The sequence below is a fragment of the Meriones unguiculatus genome, chromosome 6 (genome assembly GCF_030254825.1).
Source record: "Meriones unguiculatus strain TT.TT164.6M chromosome 6, Bangor_MerUng_6.1, whole genome shotgun sequence".
Lineage (NCBI taxonomy): Eukaryota > Metazoa > Chordata > Mammalia > Rodentia > Muridae > Meriones > Meriones unguiculatus.
In genome coordinates this window covers 97,533,226-97,554,182 of record NC_083354.1, presented here as the reverse complement: position 1 = coordinate 97,554,182, position 20,957 = coordinate 97,533,226, and the positions used below count along the sequence as shown (strand labels likewise).

Genomic DNA, 20,957 nt, shown 5'->3' with positions numbered 1-20,957 from the left:
GGGGCTACAGGAGGATTCAAAGTGAATAAAGTGCAATTAACAAAAATTAAAATAAAAATATTTTTAAAAGACCTATAGTGAATAGTTACCTGGTAATTATTAGTATAACAACATGAATAATTACCTGTTTGTTTTTTTTTAATTTCTACCACATAGCATAGAGTAGACAGACAATCAAAAAGGTAACCAAGGGCTGATTGTAATGTAATTTAATCACTGTAAATTACACTGTGCTCTCTGCCTGGTTGGTTTGTGATAGTAAAGTCAGGAAATAGAATGTGTTGCTTTAATAAGGAAATACAGTCACTTGTAAAGAGTACAGTCTTTCTTTTCAGAGAAACGTGAATAATATGTACTTTGAATACTTTAGACTCAGTATAATCAAGATTAAAGTTGAACAAATGGTACAATAAAGCTTCTAAAGTATAACTTACCAATTACCTAGGTCATTAGAGATATGTACCTGAATATATATATATATATATATATATATATATATATATATATATATTTGATAAATAATTAAAGCACTGTATATAATTTCACACACGTCAGTAAAATGTAGAGGTATCAGCTTTCTAAGTATGTCGTATGGACTGATGGAGAAATCTCTACATTTTTATTAGGATACAGTTGAGAAAGAAAGTAATCACAAATTTCTGTCTTCCTTGAAATTATATTTTAATACCTAAAATGTAGGATATATGCTGTTTTACTGTTAGTATATGAAAAGGTGTGTCTATGAAGAAGCTAGGACAGCAGTGGTTCTTAGAGTGGCCTTCAAATGTCTGTTCTCAGGGATACTTGAACAGAAACCTGAGGGAACTGAGGAGCAGGAGTATGTACTCTTAACAGACCAAGCAGACCAAAGAATGGTAGTTAGACATTCGAACTGTCACAGTAGAAAAAGAAAGAAGCCACAGAAGCCCGAAGAGCAAGAGGGGGACTGTGGCTAAGACAAGAACACAGAGCATGCGCCAAGGCAGCTTAGTAGAGATTATTCTTATGGCATATCACAACCCAAATAAAAAATGTGTGTCTTTTCCTATGAAATAAAAGAGAGAGAGAGAGAGAGAGAGAGAGAGAGAGAGAGAGAGAGAGAGAGAGGAAGGAAGGAAGGAAGGAAGGAAGGAAGGAAGGAAGAAAGAAGGAAGGAAGAAAGAGAAAGAAAGAAAGAAAGAAAGAAAGAAAGAAAGAAAGAAAGAAAGAAAGAAAGAAAGAAAGAAGAAAGAAAGAAATCCTCAAATATTTATTCAAGCCAGATCTGGCTCTAATGAGAGACCAAAGGAGCAATTCTGTCCAAGTCATTCTTAGTGAATCAATGATTTTATCAGGGCTACGAAAGCATGGATGCATGCTTATTCACAGGAATATTGACTCATAAGCACCCAGGTCACTAAAAAGCCCACACCAGCATAGGTGATGATTTAGGAAAGGATCACATCTGCAGCTCCCTTCATGGTTTGCACCTCAGCTAGAAGAGTCTCTCTCTCCCTCTCTCTCCCTCTCTCTCCCTCTTCCTCACTTTCTCTCTCTCTCTCTCTCTCTCTCTCTCTCTCTCTCTCTCTCTCCTTTCTCTCTATATGTAGAGAGATCATTATTTAGACAGGAAGATGATAGATAGATAGATAGATAGATAGATAGATAGATAGATAGATAGATAGATAGATAGAGCTACAGCTTGTTTAAGAATGGGTGGGGAGGGAGCAGCTATGTAGCTTATAAACTACAAAACCTTCGAGAGACTTGGGTATTATGTTTGGTTCCTGAGTGTTTGCTTTTCATTATTTAGAGAATACTTTATTAGTTTTGTAATCAAACCCATGGTGATAAGACCTTGCATACTTAATACAGTGTGTTACCCCTGTACAAATGGGAAAAATAAAAAATATAAGTTTAACATTTCTAGACCAATATGGCTGCTAATTTCTGTACAATGCCAACTCAACATGGAAAACTGTGATACTTTTTTCCAAAGTTGAGAGCACAGCTAGTTTCCAAAAAGTTCAAATTATATATATATATATATATATATATATATATATATATATATATATGAACCAATAATAGAAGTATGCTATGCATCAATAGCAGCAACAGGTTTTCCAGGTTCTGCAGTCATTTGAACAAAATTGTAGACATTCAGCACACTCCATTAAAAAAGTAAAAAACAAAAACAAACAAAAAACAAAACAACAACAACAACAAAAAAAAAACCAAATTCCCAGAAAACATCACAATTCTGTTACTCTTGTGGTACCTGGCACCACTTTTTTAAATTAGCTTCTCAATCATCATCTGGAAAGTCAACATTCTGAGCAACATCATTAAAAAGAGCTCCGATAAAGCACGTTCACCACTGCATATCATGAAGCAGGTACAAGTTATTTTGCATTTACACAGTTATGATACAGTTCTGTCCTCTACCTCTCATACTAGAGTATACAATTGAAAAGGCATTTTTTGAGACTTGATTCTACTTTTCCAGCAGAAGGCCTAAAGGATGGTATGACACGTCTATGTAAAGAAACATTCTTACGTAGGATTTCCTTTCACTGGTGGCACATTTCTACACATTCATTCTCTCCATGAATATCAGCTAAAACTCATTTTTAAAAAGTGAAATATCCCTAATACAAAACTCTGTAACCACTGGGTGGTCCCATTGGTACATGTCCTGTGGTTCTTTTGCTCCCTTGTGTTTGGATGTGTCTACGGCATTTCTAGGCTTGACAGTAAAATGATGCTAACTGGTGCTGGATAGTGGAGCCTTATTTTTTTATTATGGCAGCTTGCTATTTTTGTAACATGGTGGTTTGGTTGAACACAATTAAGTACAATAGTAACTGATCTCCCCTTCTTCCTGGATGAGTGAGCAGATGATTGAATATTGATGTCAGCGGCATCCTTGAGTATATTCAAATGATCAACATTTGGCTTCTGCTTCTATTAAAATTATGCTATGTTTTGACTGTTGTCTGAAGTTTCAAAGCACTACTTGGCATCTCCTTCCTTTGAAAAAGTTCTGGTAAGGTGAGATATTACTTGTCTCTACTACGTCATCTTCATATGAATCCAGTGGTTTCTGAGTTATAATGGACTATTTTCCAAAAGGAACTGTGTTGTTCAGAGGGAACAGCTACATGACAGTAAACATAGTCATAACTAGAAGCCAGGCCTTTGAATCTCACTCCAAGACACAGATGATGCTTACTCCTACATCATCAGAAATAGAGAAACTTACCAACAAATTATTCTATTTTTATGTGAAAATGTCGTATGGATAGTTCAAAAAGAACCAACAAATGTTTTCTAGAAACTCAAGTTTGGTTTGCTAAGTTCACTGAAACATTGTCTCATCTAATGCAACCTCATTGGCAAATATAGATTTGCTATTCTCTGTGCATTTACTTATCAAATATATTCTGCAAATGGGCAGTGTGAATGTTGTTTTGAGTCAGAGTAAGAGAGAATTCATATTCAGTAAATAAAAAAAAAAACAAAACATTCTAAGATGTTTTTTAGGTTGCCATTAAGAGTTAGGAAAGTTACTGATTTGGCTCTTGTGGAAACATGAAGATCAAGTTGCATTCTGGGTTTGCATCATTTTCACTCTAACTTTAAAAAAAAAAGAGAAGTATCAAAATTACTGTATACTTTTTGTCCAGAGTCCACTGGTAAAGTGATGTATCAGCAGCCACATCACTGGCCTCTGACTATGCAGTTGAGCACTGAGTCTCACCGCAACTCTGCAGAATGCTTCTCATCCCTCACCGCAAACCCTATGGTTCAATAAAGCACAGTACAAAGTCTGTAAAGACAGCCACACTTGTTTCCAATGTCCCCTTGGGAGAAGATGATGATGATTTTAGAGGAATCAATTTAAGAACATGCTTGGCTTATAAATTAGCCATTTTGTGACAAGGGCACCGTTTTGAAACTCAACTGCTGAGTTGTCATGTGCTGCCAGCAGGAACCTGAGAAAAGCAGGAGCTTTAAAAAGTTCTTTTGAAGCAAATGTCTCAACATTAAAATTATTCCGTTAATTCTGTTTTCCTTTTATTAATTTTGAATTTATTTATTTTTCTCCTTTTTACTTTCTAGCTGTATTGAGACAATGAGGACTGTCAACTTCCTTTCAAGCTCTTACTAAGAGTTTCTCTTATGTCTGGAGCAATGATTCCCATATAAGCAGGCTGTCTTCTCCTATAGAGCCATGTTTGGCAGTAAATAGGTGGCAGATTGGACATGCATACCCTCTTTAGAGTTGCTTTCATGACTGTGCAGCATGCGTTTGCCTCATTTTTTATAGTGAATGTTTCTATACACATTGAGGAAAATAATGCATAATTCCATTTTAGTATTTATAACAGCTATAACCTCAAGTACTGTGCATATAAGTTATTCATTATTCATGAATATCCTGTTAATATTCTCACCACTCCAATTCTGCAGGTGTGAAAAGGCAGAAACATTGAGAAAAATCCTGAAAGTTACAGTGTTATCAGTAACAGAGCAGAAGCCACATCCTAAGAGTCTGATGCATGGCATAAATGTCCGAGTTTGTGTCTTTCAACAACTTCTCTGAACTAGAGAACTGTAAATGTTATAATATGTAATATTGCACTTACTATTTTAACCTTGAATTTTACTTTGTGTGATGCTTTATTTTGTGCTTGCCATCTGGATCTTTGGGTTACATTTCACTTTTTTTTTTTCCTGCCTTCCTTCCTGCTTCAATTTCCTAAAGTTATAACAATCAAAAGCTACACAGACTAGAGGAGCAGCAATTAGAGGCTGTACATCTGGGATGTGTAAGACTGAGATACAGAAAAAATGTACTTTATATACACTCTCTTCTCTGCTCAGAAATCCACTAGTTTAACCTGATTAACTCACCTTAATTTCCTTCTGCGAAGGCCAGCTCCCAACTAACATTATCTGCAAGGTCTGAGGGATAAGAGCGCAAAGTGTCTTTAAGTAGAATATATTTTAACCCATAGCATGTCACCAATTCATTTTTGTATTTCCTTAAAACAACATACACCTGAGTTTGTCCCAAGAGTGCAATTAAAGGTGTATTTCTATGGATACTGTTAACCCTTCTGCATGTAGTCAGTTAAGTAAGTTATCAACTACTTTCCTCATTCTTAATTGGGTCATATTTGCCACTGCTCCTGTTTAAGTGTTATTAAGGCGCCCCTCTCTCTCTCTCTCTCTCTCTCTCTCTCTCTCTCTCTCTCTCTCTCTGTGTGTGTGTGTGTGTGTATGTATGCACGTGTGACAGAGTTCAATGTGGGGTGTCTTTCTCTATAGCTCACCATCTTAATTTTATTTATTTTTAAAAGTTCTTTTAAATTTTCCTACAAAGATTTTGACCATATTCTTCTCCTTTGCTCAACTTTTCCAAGATCCACCCTCCTTCCAGCATTCCCAATATTTGTATTGTTCCCCATTAAGAACACCTTTTTTTCCCCAAATATTTATGGGAAAGTAGTCATCCACTGAAGCATGTTGACCCACCAATGGTTTCTAGGTGATTGGCGTCTCAATTCCTTCATGTCCTGTGACTCAGGAGTGTGGCTCTCACCATCAGGCTCTGCAGGCTAATCAAGAGCATTGGCAATATGCTGTAAGGTTTGGGCAATACAGGGCCTCACCAGCTAATAATACCAAAAGAAGGAGCAACCCATTCCTCACATTGAGCTATCTGTCTATGTACGTATGTATGTATGTATGTATGTATGTATCTATCTATCTATCTATCTATCATCAGTCTCTGGTGTCTAGTAAAGTTAACTCTGTGAGTATTCAGAAGGAAATGTATATATATATATATATATATATATATATATATGATCATTCATGTCTTAAATCAACAAATGATAAAAAAAATGTGCAATGTTTGTCTTTTAATCTGGCTTACCTCACTCAGTGTCATTATTTCCAGCTCTATACATTTTCTTGTATAATTAAATTTGACTTGGTTTCTAGGAATAATCAAGTTTTACAAACGTAAATCACAAACTAAAAATCTGAATAAAGTGATAAATTATGTTGTTCATATCGACATGATCTGAGTAAATATTTACTGAACTATATATATATTTTACCCTTTTATTAATAGGCTTTCCTCATTTCCAAATTTTTAATATATCAGAATTCTGTTGACAAAAATCATATAAAGTAAAAACATTTTATTTAATAATATCCCAAAATGAATACTGGTGAATGACAACCATTTTATTTATTTATTTTTTTCCAATGCAGTTTATTCAGGAACCTTGAACAGTCATCTGACCCTGGGGAAAGCCAGCCCACAGATTAAATAGCCCCTGGGTAGCCAACCCCAGCATGCCACGTGGGCAATGCAGATAGGTCCACATACATGGAAGCAAGCCAGATCCTCAGACTTAGCCAAATGTGGAGTTGTTTGTGACAGAGAGCACTCACCATCGGGAAGGTGGAAGGCGGAAACCAGCTCCATCTTTAAGGCACGGCATTACCCAGCTCTCTACAGTTCCCCCTTTTTGTTTTAGACGCATCAGGCAAGAGTAGAGGTCTGATCTCTGATATTAGAAATAAGTTGGGACTTTGTACCGATGTTCATTTAGGTGTCATCCACCCAAAGAGCATCAGACCCGTCCGATACCTTTTTCTCAGAGGCGGGACCTGGGGCATCAACCCGCATGCAATCAGACATGCTCTTCTCTGGGTCCAAAGCGGCTGACCCTGAGTGCAGTGCTTAGCCTCGTATCCTGAGCATAACATTTTAGCTTTTTATGGTAGCCAACCATGCTTGGGGAGACTGTCCTGCTTCAATGGCTGTAAAGGCCTGAATGATCATGGCTGCATTATGCTGTTGTGAGACTCTGATCTTGCATATACACCACAGGCAAACCAAGGAGACCAATACCAGAAGGCCTCTAACGCTCCCATGCCCACCCATTCCTTCAGATGATTCATGGCTGCAGCAATCCATGGTGATAATCCTGTGGCTAGTCCTGCGTCCACTCTGGTAGAATTTACTGTGATAATGGCCACTCTCTGCTGCTCTATCGTAGTGTCGAATTCTCCAGTCCAATTACCTAAAATATAGCTAGACAATTGTTTAGACAGATTTGCAGCACAGGAAAAATTCTCATGTTGTATGCTAGTGACACAAAGTCCAGCATACTTTCATTGATAGCCAGGTTGAGCGATTTGCCATAGGGTATCAATTTGCTCCTGCACGAGGTCAATCCTCTGATTGAACACCATCAAGCCTCCTTTTAGTTGAGCATTAATTCCTTTTTGTACATCTAAGGCATGAGCTACATTGGCTAAAAGATTATTCAGGGTCTGAGCAGTCTGCACAGTATGACTCATGGCTAATGCCACAGTGGTAGTTCCAACAGCCGCCAATGAGATGGCAGTAACAATGGTGGCTGTAGTTCCAAGATCCCTTTTCTGTCTGAAGAGAGTCATAGCGTGAGGGGCATCAACGGGCACAGGCACCCAGCGAGGCATGCAAGTAACCAGGGCATACCTAAATTCACTAGCATTCCTGCATTGGGCAAAAAAGCAAGTATCATCACCACAATCACTTGGCTCTATCTGGATAATAATGAATAAAAATGGGAGATATAAACAAACAGGTGTGGGCTTATAGGAAATATTATGAGAAGCCTTAACCCCCTCGTTGGAACATCCTGCATCAGTTCTAGAACTAGCAGTGGTGGTGTCTGAGGTCTGAGTAGGTTCAGGAGACCATTGCCCCCAGGGGCGAGACGTGCTCCATGTAAGTTGACTAACTCCATGTTTTCCTCCACTTTTGAAGGTCATTTAAGGTTCTTAAATTATTTTCCCCCTTTTTTTAAAATTTTTCCTCAATTACACTTTATTCATTCTGCATCCCCCTATAAGCCCTTCCCTCCTCCCCTCCCAATCCCACCCTCCCTCCTCCCTCTGCTTGCATGCCACTCCCCAAGTCCACTAATAGGGGAGGTTCTCCTCTCCTTTCTGATCTTAGTCTATCAGTTCACATCAAAAGTGGCTGCATTGTCCTCTACTATGGCCTGGTAAGGCTGCTCCCCCCCAGAGGGAGGTGATCAAAGAGCAGGCCAATCAGATTATGTCAGAGGCAGTCCCTCTTCACATTACTATGTAACCCAATTGGACTCTGAACTGCCCTGGGCTACATCTGTGCAGGGGTTCTGGGTTATCTCCAAGAATAGACCTTGGTTGGAGTATGAGTCTCTGGGAACTTCCCTGTGTTCAAATTTTCTTGTTCTGTTGCTCTCCTTGTGGAGACCCTGTCCTCTCCAGCTCTTACTATTTCCCAGTTCTTACATAAAATTCCATTCACTCTGCCCAACAGTTGCCCATCAGGCTCAGCATCTGCTTTGATAGTCTGTAGGGCAGAGCGTTTCAGAGGCCCTCTGTGGTAGGTTCCTAGGTTGTTTCCTGTTTTCTTCTTCTTCTGATGTCCCTCCTCTTTGCATTTCTGGATGGGGATTGGACATTTTAGTTAGGGTCTTCTCTCTTCTTAGTTTCTTTAGATGCACAGGTTATATGTCTATATGAGTGAGTATATACCATGTGTGTCTTTTTGCTTCTGGGACAACTCACTCAGGATGATCCTTTCCAGATCCCACCATTTACCTGCAAATTTCATGATTTCCTTATTTTTCATTGCTGAGTAATATTCCATTGTGTAGATGTACCACAATTTCTGTATCCATTCTTCAGTTGAGGGGCATCTGGGTTGTTTCCAGCTTCTGGCTATTACAAATAAAGCTGCTACAAACATGGTTGAGCAAATGTCCTTTTTGTGTACTTGAGCCTCTTTTGGATATATGCCTAGGAGTGGTATGGCTGGATCTTGAGGAAGCACTATTCCTAGTTGTCTGGGAAAGCGCCAGATTGATTTCCAGAGTGGTTGTACAAGTTTACATTCCCACCAGCAGTGGAGAAAGGTTCCCCTTTCTCCACAACCTCTCCAGCATGTGTTGTCACTTGAGTTTTTGATCTTGGCCATTCTCATGGGTGTAAGATGAAATCTCAGGGTTGTTTTGATTTGCATTTCCCTAATGGCTAATGAGGTTGAGAATTTCTTTAAGTGCTTCTCTGCCATTTGGTATTCCTCTACAGAGAATTCTCTGTTTAGCTCTGTTCCCCATTTTTTAAGTGGATTACTTGGTTTGCTGCTTTTCAGCTTCTTTAGTTCTTTATATATACTGGATATGAGTTCTGTGTCAGATAAAGGGTTGGTGAAGATTCTTTCCCAATCTGTAGGCAGTCGCTTTGTTTTGGTGATGGTCTCCTTTGCTTTGCAGAAGCTTTTCAGTTTCATGAGGTCCCATTTATTGATTGTTGCTCTTAGAGCCTGTGCTGTTGGTGTTCTCTTCAGGAAGTTTTTTCCTGTACCAATGAGTTCTAGGCTCTTCCCCACTTTTTTTTCTAGCCGATTTAATGTGTCAGGTTTTATGTTGAGGTCTTTGATCCACTTGGACTTCAGTTTTGTGCAGGGTGATAAGTATGGAGCTATTTTCATTTTTCTACATGTAGACATCCAGTTGGACCAGCACCATTTGTTGAAGATGCTATCTTTTTTCCATTGTATTGTCTTTGCGCCTTTGTCAAAGATCAGTTGTCCATAAGTGTGTGGGTTTATTTCTGGGTTCTCAGTTCGGTTCCATTGATCCACCATTCTGTTTCTATGCCTGTACCATGCAGTTTTTAAAACTGTTGCTCTATAGTACAACTTAAGATCAGGGATGGAGATACCTCCAGAAGATCTTTTATTGTAGAGGATTGTTTTAGCAATTCTGGGTTTCTTGTTATTCCATATGAAGTTGAGAATTTTTCTTTCCAGGTCTGTAAAGAATTGTGTTGGTAATTTGATTGGAATTGCATTGAATCTGTAGATTGCTTTTGGTAAAATGGCCATTTTTACTATGTTAATCCTGCCAAGCCATGAACATGGGAGATCTTTCCATCTTCTCATATCTTCTTCTAATTCTTCAGAGACTTGAAATTTTTTTCATACAAGTCTTTGACTTCCTTGCTTAGGGTTACTCAGAGGTACCTTATATCATTTGTGGCTATTGTGAAGGGTGTTGTTTCCCTAATTTCTTTCTCAGCCCTTTTGTCTTTTGTATACAGGAGAGCTACTGATTTTTTTGAGTTAATTTTGTATCGGGCCACTTTGCTGAAGGTGTTTATCAGCTGTAGGAGTTCCCTGGTAGAGTTTTTGGGGTCACTCACGTATACTATCATATCATCTGCAAATAGTGATAATTTGACTTCTTCCTTTCCAATTTGTATCCCCTTGATCTCCTTCAACTGTCTTATTGCTCTAGGAAGGACTTCCAGAACTATGTTGAAGAGATATGGAGAGAGTGGGCAGCCTTGTCTTGTCCCTGATTTCAGTGGGATTGCTTTAAGTTTCTTTCTGTTCAGTTTGATGTTGGCTATAGGTTTGCTGTATATTGCCTTTACTATGTTTAAATATGTGCCTTGTATCCCTGATCTCTCCAATACTTTGAGCATGAATGGATGTTGGATTTTGTCAAATGCTTTTTCAGCATCTAGGGAGATTATCATGTGGTTTTTTTTCTTTCAGTTTGTTAATATGGTGGATCACATTGATGGATTTCTGTATATTGAACCACCCCTGCATACCTGGGATGAAGCCTACTTGGTCATGGTGGATGATATCTTTGATGTGTTCCTGTATTCGGTTTGCGAGTATTTTGTTGAGTATTTTTGCATCAATGTTCATAAGAGAGATTGGCCTGAAATTCTCTTTCTTTGTTGAGTCTTTGTGAGGTTTAGGTACCAAGGTGACTGTGGTTTTTTTTTTTATGTTTTTTTACCACTATTATTATTTTTTTTTTTCAATTTTTTTGAGAACACCAGGCATGAGAAGCCATCTTTTGAATTGTTAGTCAGGGTTGTCCAAGAGACTCTGAAAATACTACAGGGTATTGTTATGGCCCTCCAGATGTAGAAGGTAAGTCCCTATAGCTAAAGATATCATGTACTTCATACAGTGGGCCCAGAGCGCTCTGAGCCCCTCCTCCTTGAGGACTAGTCTTAATGGATCTAGAAGGCACCATGAAAGCTCTCAAAAAAGAAATAAACAACAGTTCTTTAAACAATGAAACACAACACGATTCCTAAAGGTGTAATAACATGCTGGTCTTAGTGCTCTCTAATTGAGTGTAAGACCTACTCAACAAGAGGAAAATCATGCCCACAAGGTCCAGAAACCCTAGGTTCATCCCTTTGGCTGGTAAAGTCCTAAGTCAGTTTGGAGGAGAACCTACAACCACCACTTCACAAAACCATAAGAACCCCTGACTGCATTGCAAGTATTTGTCCTTATAGGTACAGATAAGCAGAGTCCTCAGCCCTCATCAAGGAAACCTCTCTCTGCCAGAGACAGAGATCATTACAGAAAGCCACAATAATCGAAACACAATGTTCCAAAGCCCAGTACCAAAAGATAAATTTGCAACACAGCTTCAGGGATTATCTGGCAGAGAGCAGTGAAAGAACATAAGATTTGAAATATGAGGTAGTTTACCTGTGAGATTGTGTCTTCTAGAATGGATTTATATCCATAAATTCTCACCAATGTGAATGCCTAATCCTGATCTGTAAGAATAGCAAAGACATGTTAATATGGATGTGCGAAAGCACACAAAGCCTCAACCCAAACAAGGAAGTAGAAGAAACTAAGGAATGTCAAGACTGAGAGACATAGTCTTCCTCAGAGAAGAGAACATCAATTGGTGACCCACATGTGTTTAGAAATATAAATGTATATAACAAGAATGAATGGAAAAGATGTTATGAAGTATATGTATATACATATATACATATAAATACAAGCAGCTGAGTCCATTCACTGTTGCATATACATGTACATATATGTGTGTGAGTGTATGTACATGTGGGTGTGTGTTTAGGCCTGACCATTTGGTATTACATAACCAATTAGAGGGTTCATGCTAGATGAAGGCCAGTAGTCATTAACTACAGTAGCTCTTCATCTAGAGATGGTCCCTTGTAAGAAGTTTGTCCATCTGTATTGGCATATTCAGTGGTGTTCTTACTGTTTACAGTTTATTCAGAGAAGCTTATTCATTCATGTTTTGTGGATGGAATTTTCCCGACATGACATATGCTCTCTGTCTGCTGCAAAAAGACGTTCTTTGATAAAGGGTGAGAGATACACTTATGCATTGGCATCAGGATAAGCATTTAGAACACAGCCAAGGATAATAATGAATTTGGTAAACTGAAGAAGTAGGTTCTCTTCTAGGTTCCTTGTCTTTACCAATAATGGGTAGGTAGCTGGGTTTACAGTACTAGGCATTATTTCCTTCCTATTGAGTGGGCCTTACATCTGATTAGATTGCTGTTGGTTACCTTTAACCCAAGACAGAAGTGCCATTACTGCACCTTTGCGGATTTAAATATCATTTAAGCTTAATACATAATATGTATTGATAGTATACCCTTGCACAATAGAGTGAGTAGAGACAGAGATTATGCACATACACATTAATGCAGTATATGAAATATGTGCATTCTGTGTAATATGTAAAATTACTATGAGATATACATTTGAGAGAACACGGGTTTTAAATGATTTAAATATAAAGAAATAATAAATATTTGTGGAAATATTTATCTTCAGTGACTTTCCATAATGCGTAAGATGATATGCTATATCATCTTATTCTATACTGTTAATATATATGATTATCTGTGCATTGGCTAAAAACAAATTTAATTAAAATAATTTAAAAAAACAAAATAAAATTAGATTTTCTATATGTATTTCAGTTTCTTTTCAAATTGTTAAAACTAAAACTATGACCAACTTGCCCAAACCTCTACCACAGACATAAAATAAAGATTTAAGATTACAGACATAATTATCCATGCACATTAGCTGCATTTTCTTGTGAAAACAAAAAAACAAAAAAGATTTCCTCTAGAGAAAATGAGCCAACTAGTCAATATCTTCAATTAAGTTAAATTATAATGTTTGCCAGAAAGGAAAGAAAAAGCAGAGCTGATAGCCTTCATGGAACATCAATGGCAAAATAAATGACAGATTATTGTAAAAGAAACAAAGCCTCTACAGGAAGTTAGAGGTAGCACAATTAACTACAAGAAATGGTTATTGACTGCTTTTCTTAATGGTAAGACTTTTGTGTTTGAGCCTTCTTACAAAAAGCATGTAATTATGATGCAAATAAACATCACTCAAAAATTTTATTAATATTTGGCAAAGTGACAATAGGCATTCTCATCCATCTACTATATAGGATAAAGTATTACAGATTTTGATACTACCAAAACAGTGAGGACAGGTAGGCAACATAGTTATAGAAAGGCTATTAGAATAATTTTAAATTAATGTTATAAAAATTACTGGGTTTGGAAAAATAAAATCAGACACTGACCTTTCAAGGAGGCAGTACTAAAAGAGATAACACACTTGACTGTCCAGTGCTGCCCTATGTCCACTTCTCCCTCAGAGCAGCCAGGCAATATCATCATAGACTACATCTGTATTGGACCAATACTTGATTGGCAGTGATTTTTCCAATGCTAATTATCTGGTATTTTAAAAATTGGATGAGGCATGGTGCCAGGAGGAAGAGCAAGGTCCCAAAAGCCAATGTGGGAGCTAGGAAGGAGAGGAACGAGGAACCATTAAAGGATTTGATTACTATAGAGTATGGGTGCTAGATGCACAGTCTGTCTGGAAATCTCACTAGAGATAATTGAGCATTTGCATGAATCTCCAGTCCAGATTTACTGACATAGAAGCAACACTGCTCCCCATACAAAATCTGAATCCTTCCTTTTTCAGCAGTCATTAAATCCAGAGCTCTCCAGTTTTGTAGAACAACTCCTGCTAGGGAGATAATCTGTCAGTGGAGAGAATTGAGAATGTCCATGGTAGAAACCATTGGCTGGCCTAGCTTGTACTGAAAGTTGTCAATCAGGTGTTGTATCTGGTGCACAAACAAGCAAATGGTGATTTTCTGCTCTATGTTTGAGTAGATAAAAGGAATCTGTTAACTTTTTAAGTCCATTTGGGCTGAATAACCGAACTGTAATATAATTTCCATCCGTGCCATATAAAAGGATAACTTATAATAATAAGTAGCCAAAATTCACTGGCTTCTGCAGAGATTTTTCGCGTCTCAGCCATTCTCTCTAGCTGTTCCTACATAGGGAAATTAGCAACCATATCACCTGTTTTGTTCTTCTTCTGAGTCTATTCTTCAAAGTCCACAGTCAGGATTTTCAAGAGGTCTTCACTCACCAAATCTAATCTTAATTAACATTGAAGGAATCCACAGCTTTTTACCACCTGTTGAAACAAGAGAAAAAAAACTCTTCCCCAACACAAAACATTTTCTGATTTACATTCTAAGGTTAACATTTATCATTAAAATATATAGGTTGATTTAATTTAGCAGTCCTTTCTAAAATCAAGTGGAATTTTCTCTTTTATTATTACTTTTTATTACAATTTATTCTCTTTGTATCCCAGCTATAGCCCCCATCCTCCTTTTCTCCTAGTCCCATCCGCTCTTTCTGCCTCCCACCCCCAACCCTGCTTACATCCCTCTTCTAGTCCACTGACAAAGGAGGTCCTTGTCCCTTACTATCTGACCCTAGCCAATCGGGTCTCATCAGGACTGTCTGGATCCTCTTTCTTTGTGGCTTAGTAAGGCTACCTTGCCAGGGGGAGTTGATCAAAGACTAGGCAACCAAGTACACGCCTGTGACTGCCCCTGCATCTCTTGCTAGGGAAGCTCCATGGAGACTGAGCTGCCCAAGGGATACATCTCAACAGGTTCTAGGTCCTCTCCATGAATGGTCCTTGGTTGATTCATCAGTCTCTGCAGGACACTCTGGGCTCCCATCATTTAGCTTTGTTGGTCTTCTTGAGGGGACCTTGTCCCCACCATCTCCCATTTTCTCCATCTGCCTCTTCTTCCATAAGACTCCCTGTACTCTGCCCAAAGTATGGCTGTGATTCTCAACATTTGCTTTGATCCTTTCAGAGGACCCTCTACAGTAGGTTCCCATCCTGTTTCCTCTCTTCCACCACTTCTAGTGTTTGCCATTCTGTCCTGTTTGCCATTCTGAATGAGATTTAAGCATAATCCCTAGCATACTACTTAGTGTTTAGCTTCTATAGAATGTAGATGGCTGTCCTATATTATACGGCTAATATCTACTTATAAGTGAGTGTATACCATGCCTGTTTTTCTGTTTCTGGGTGTTTACTCAGGATGATCTCTTCTAGTTCCATCCAGTTGCCTTCAAATTTCATGATTTCCTTGCTTTTAATAGCTGAGTAGTATTCCATTGTGTAGATGTTCCACAATATCTGTATCCATTCCTCCATTGATGGACATCTAGGTTGTTTTCAGATTCTGATTATGACAAAGAAAGCTGCTATGAAATGCCTTTATTGAATGATGGGACATCTTTTGGGTATATGCACAAGAGTGGTATAACTGGATCTTGAGGGAGTATTATTCCCAAATTTCTGAGAAAGCACCAAATTGATTTGTACAAGTTTACATTCCCACCAGCAATGGAGGAGGGACCCCCTCCCTTCTCCACATCCTCTCAGCATGTTATATCACTTGAGTTTTTGATCCTAGCCATTCTGATGTGTAAGATGGAATCTCAGAGTCATTTTTATGTGCATTTCCCTGATGACTAAGGATGCTGAGCATTTCTTTAAGTGTGCCTCTGCCATTTGGCGTTTTGTTGAAAATTCTCTGTTTAGCTCTGTACCCCATTTTTTAAAATTAGATTACTTGTTTAATTTCTTAAATTCTTTATACATTCTGGATATTAGCCCTCTATTGGACGTTGGGATGGTGAAGACCTTTTCCCAGTCTGTAGGCTGTCACTTTGTTTTGTTGACAGTGTCCTTTGCTTTACAGAAGCTTTTCACTTTCATGAGGTCCCATTTATGAATTGTAGATCTTAGAGCATAAGCTGTGAGTGCTTTGTTTAGAAAATTGTCTCCTGTGCCAACGAGTTCAAGGCTCTTCCCCACTTTTCTTCCAACAGATTTAGTGTGTCTGGTTTTATATTGAGGTCTTTGATTCACTTGGATCTTAGTTTTGTGCAGGGTGATAAATATGGGTCTATTTGCACTTTTCTATATGTGGACTTCCAGTTAGACTGGCACATTTGTTGAAGATGCTAACATTTTTCATTGTATGGTTTTGGTATCATTGTCAAAAATCACGTGTCCATAGGTGTGTAGGTTCATTTCTGGGTCTTCAATTTGATTCCATTGATTCACTATGCTGTTTCTATGCCAGTACCATGCAGTTTTTATTACTGTTGCTCTATAGTACTGCTTGAGAACAGGGATGGAGATACCTTCAGAAGATCTTTTATTGTAGAGGATTGTTTTAACAATTCTGGGTTTCTTGTTATTACATATGAAGTTGAGAATTTTTCTTTCAAGGTCTGTAAAGAAATTTGTTGGTAATTTGATGGGAATTGCATTGAATCTGTAGATTGCTTTTGGTAAGATGGCCATTTTGCCAATGTTAATCCTACTGAGCCATGAGCATGGGAGATCTTTCCATCTTCTGACATCTTCTATTTCTTCAGAAACTTGAAGGTTTTTTTTTTTTCATACAAGTCTTTGACTTGCTTGGTTAGAGTTACAACAAGATTCTTTATGTTATTTGTGGCTATTGTGAAGGGTACTGTTTCCCTAATTTCTTTCTCAGCCCGTTTGTGTTTTGTATATAGGAGGGTTACTGATTTTTTTTTTTTTTACATAATTTTGTATCCAGCAACTTTGCTGAAGGTGTTTATCAGCTGTAGGAGTTTCCTGGTAGAATTTTTTGGGGCACTCATGTATGCTATCATATCACCTCCAAATAGTTTGACTTTTTTCTTTCCGATTTGAATCCCCTTGATCTCCTTTAATTGTCTTATTGCTCTAGCAAGGAATTCAAGTTCAATGTTGAAGAGATATGGAAAGAGTAGGCAGCATTTTCTTGTCCCTGACTTCAGTGGAATTGATTCAAGTTTTTATCAGTTTGGTTTGATGTTGGCTATAGGCTTGCTGTATATTGCCTTTACTATGTTTAGGTAAGTGCCTTGTGTTCCTGATCTCTCCAAGACTTTAAACACGAATAAGTGTTGGATTTTATCAAATGCCTTTTCAATATCTAAGGAGATGATCATGTGTGTTTTTTTGTTCTCTCAGTTTGTTTATATGAAGGATTACATTGCTGGATTTTCATGTATTTAATCACTCTTGCATACGTAGGAAGAAGCCTACTTGGTCATAGTGGATGACATCTTTGATGTGTTCTTGGATTTGCTCTGAGAATATTTTGCTGAGTATATTGTATCAATGTTCATAACAAGATTGTCCTGAAATTCTCTTTCATTGTTGGGTCTTTGTGAGGTGTAAGGGCAGTAAATACTGGAACTGCTTAAGATAACTGGTTTGGTTTTATTGGCAGAATGGGTGTATTTATGCCTTTGGGGCAAAGTTGTATGACTATGTACCACTGGCTAGGGCAGGGGAGCTGGAAGATGCTTAACTTTCATACTCTGGAGCTGTAAGGTCTGAAGAAAAGTCTTGTAAGATCAAACAAGTAAAGTCTGATAATTGTCAGTGTAATAAGTTCTTAGTATGGTTGATAGTGGTGGTGCTGGGTCTTATGGCGCCAGGTTGGGAGGTAGCTAACTCCTGCCCTTTTCATGTTTGAGATATCTAGGATTGAAACTTGCTTGAACCTTTTCCATAGCTCAGGGAAGTTATGGTCCCACATTTAGTGACCAGGAACAGAATGTGTCTTCCAGTATGTGCTGATGAGACCTGATAGGCTAGGGTCAGATGGAAGGGGAGGGGGATTTCCCCTATTAGTGGACTGAGGGAGAGGCATGGGGAATAAGAGGGAAGGATGGTGGGATTGGGAGGAGATGAGGGAAGTGGACACAGAGAGATACAAATTGAATAAATTGTAATAAATGATCATAATAAAAAAATTTTTAAAAATCCGGAATCTTTGTTTCTCCTTGAGCATCAGCTGATGCTTCCCCTCCTCATTTTTCATTTGCTTTTTAAGGTGAATTAGAATCCGAAGTTTTCTAATTAAAAACACTCATTGAAAGTGTTTATTCATATTAAGAAATATTTTACCAGAAATTACAAATACACTAATAAACATTTTAACCAATTTTCCCATTTCCAAGGTTCAGTGTAGGTAGCAGTACCCTGGAACCAAATTGAGACCTTTATGGCTTGAGGTTATTACTGTCTTCTAAACTCAAACCAGTTGTACAGCCTCAATTTATGAGACTGAAGCCCCATGCTTCATGTTTATTATTAATGTGTACATAAAAACCTCTAGTTTTAATTTAGTTAAGTTAAATAATATTGCATAGTATTAAGTAAATAATATTACTCAAGTATTTGTGGAACATGCTACCAATATATTTAATTTTTGCATTTTGACTTTGTTATTAATTTGTTCCACAGCTAGATATGAACCATAGCTTAGGCAATGCTCAAATGTGAGTTACTGACTATACCTCATTAATGAGAGTGTAGGAGGAAAACCCTGACCTTTTCTTAAAAGGATAGAAGAAATCAGACATTTATATACTTTCAAGTTCTGCAATAAGATCTGCCTCTTCTTTTAATAAGGTTTATATTCTTTCTGACATCTATAAGAGCCTTCTAGCCCTAGCTCAGGAGCCTAATATTTTATGCTCATTTTTAAAATTAATAATCAAAATTCGTAAAAATAATTTATTTATATTTAATTTTTCCAATATTTGACACAAATTCAAGTAATTAGCACCTACCACATAAGTATTATTTTCATACATGAAACAGACAGGACACTGAGGAACTAATATAACAAAAAATTAAATATGGTTCTTTATTAAAGACGGTTATGATTTGATAGACACATTGTATTAAGAAGGAATTTTCAATGTCATTTAATAGTAGCTTTCAATGTATATCTCATTATATTATCATTTATGTTCTTATATTTTATATTAAGTTGTTTACATGCTTTTCCTACCAACTATAATTCCCATGAGGCCAGGAAGGAAGCTCACTATAAGTAGTTCATGGCTTGGGGTAAAGAGAAACTCAGACAGACATAGTTCTTGTCATTTCTCCTTCAGCTTAATGGCATTGCTTCTGTTTAATGTAATCCTAAACATATTACTTCTCTTATATTCTGTTATAATACATAAAGTAATTTTTACAATACATTTTCACAAAGTATTTTAATAATACATGCTTTACTATTTAATATAATGCGTAATTGTAATTGCTTGTAAGAATCTTGTGAAGAAATGCTAGATGAATGGATGCACAGAATAGATAATTAACAGACAGTTATTGAATGAAATGAGCTAATTTGCCATTTTATTTTTCTCATTATAGAAATGTAGAAAGAATAAGTGTTTATGTATGAAGTTATAAGTCTTATGAATAAATATAGGATAATATATGTAAATTTCTCCTAAGAAATTCCAAGGCTGCATGCTTTATAAATCATGATCATTATTAAAAGGTAATTGTTCCAACTTATTTTATCAAAATTCTTTGAAGTTCAGTTTATGGAACTCTTTGCAAAACTGGTAAACTAGGCTTTGTATATTGAATCACCTTAAAAGAAATGAGTAAAAGGAAAAAAAAACATACAGATGCTGAAGCAGATGAAATGAAGTCAGGGGTAGGATTTCCACAAATTCACTTAATGGAAATTAATACTTATCATTTTTCGTCAAGGAGCTGAAATAAATATTGTGATTGCTTAACTAATAGTGAAAGAAGGAATTAAACTGAAGCTTACATTTTCATATTAATCAACGTTATGTAACCAAACAGTGACTTTAGTATTGTTTATAGTCAGAAGACTGAGACTTTAACCTGAACTCCATATGTACAGATAGGTTATCAGATTCCAATAAGTCATGAAAATAGTATTCACTGGCTTCATGTTGACAAAACTGAATACACAAAAAGATTGATAAATTCACTTCTATCCAAACTTATTTGAATATTAAATACTGTATCAAAGTATTGGGAAGTAAAATGTATCCTAAGTTAATACTACTTATTAGTAAGATTTACATGCTTACAAACATTTATAAGTTTTCTAAATAGTTGACATCACATGTGGTGCTGGTGCGGCAGGGCAACAGACTGTACCAGTGTCCCAAGCCCACTTTGTATTTACTGCTGAGTTCCACACTCTACACAATTCATAATGGCACCATTTCCATGACCTCAGCTAACCCTCACTACTTCAAAAATGCTTTACCTCCAAATACTATTGTACTCTGAAATCATATATGTAAGTAATAGATAGAGACTGAACCAGTTATATTTACTAATTGATATGTATGTGTGTATACATACATGCACATGACAACAATTAATGAAAAAAAAGCTCTTGGATTTGAAACTGAGCAAGGAGAAATATATGTGAAGATTTGGAGGGAGGAAAGGAAAGAATGAAATGATGTAATTATATTATGATATCAAAAAGAAGAGAAAATAGATTTATAGTATTATGAATACTAAACATGGAATATCAAATATATATTCTAACCTTGAAACCCAGAGTTTCAAAGCCTAGCATTATTACTATTTATTTTGAAAATAATTGTTTGCATGACGGTGAGACAATTTGTGCACTGTAGAATAGTCAACACATCAAGGGCCCCTTAGATACCACGCTCCGGTTATAATGTACAAACTCTCTTTAGTTAGTGAAGCATATCCACTGCAGGGCAAAGTCACTCTCCATTAAGAATCGTTTATCTAGAGACTTATCTCCAGGTTCTTTATTTGTCTATGGATATGTTGGAGCCAGAGGTGATTAAAATAAATTAAATTATTTTTCACTCCG

At 37.0% G+C, this 20,957-nt stretch overlaps 1 protein-coding gene across 19 annotated transcripts in view; it reads left to right on the top strand.

Moving 5' to 3' along the window:
- Ralyl (RALY RNA binding protein like) overlaps positions 1–20,957 on the top strand; it is a 755,733-nt gene that overhangs the window by 656,422 nt on the left and 78,354 nt on the right. The gene's annotated exons all lie outside the window — the stretch shown is intronic.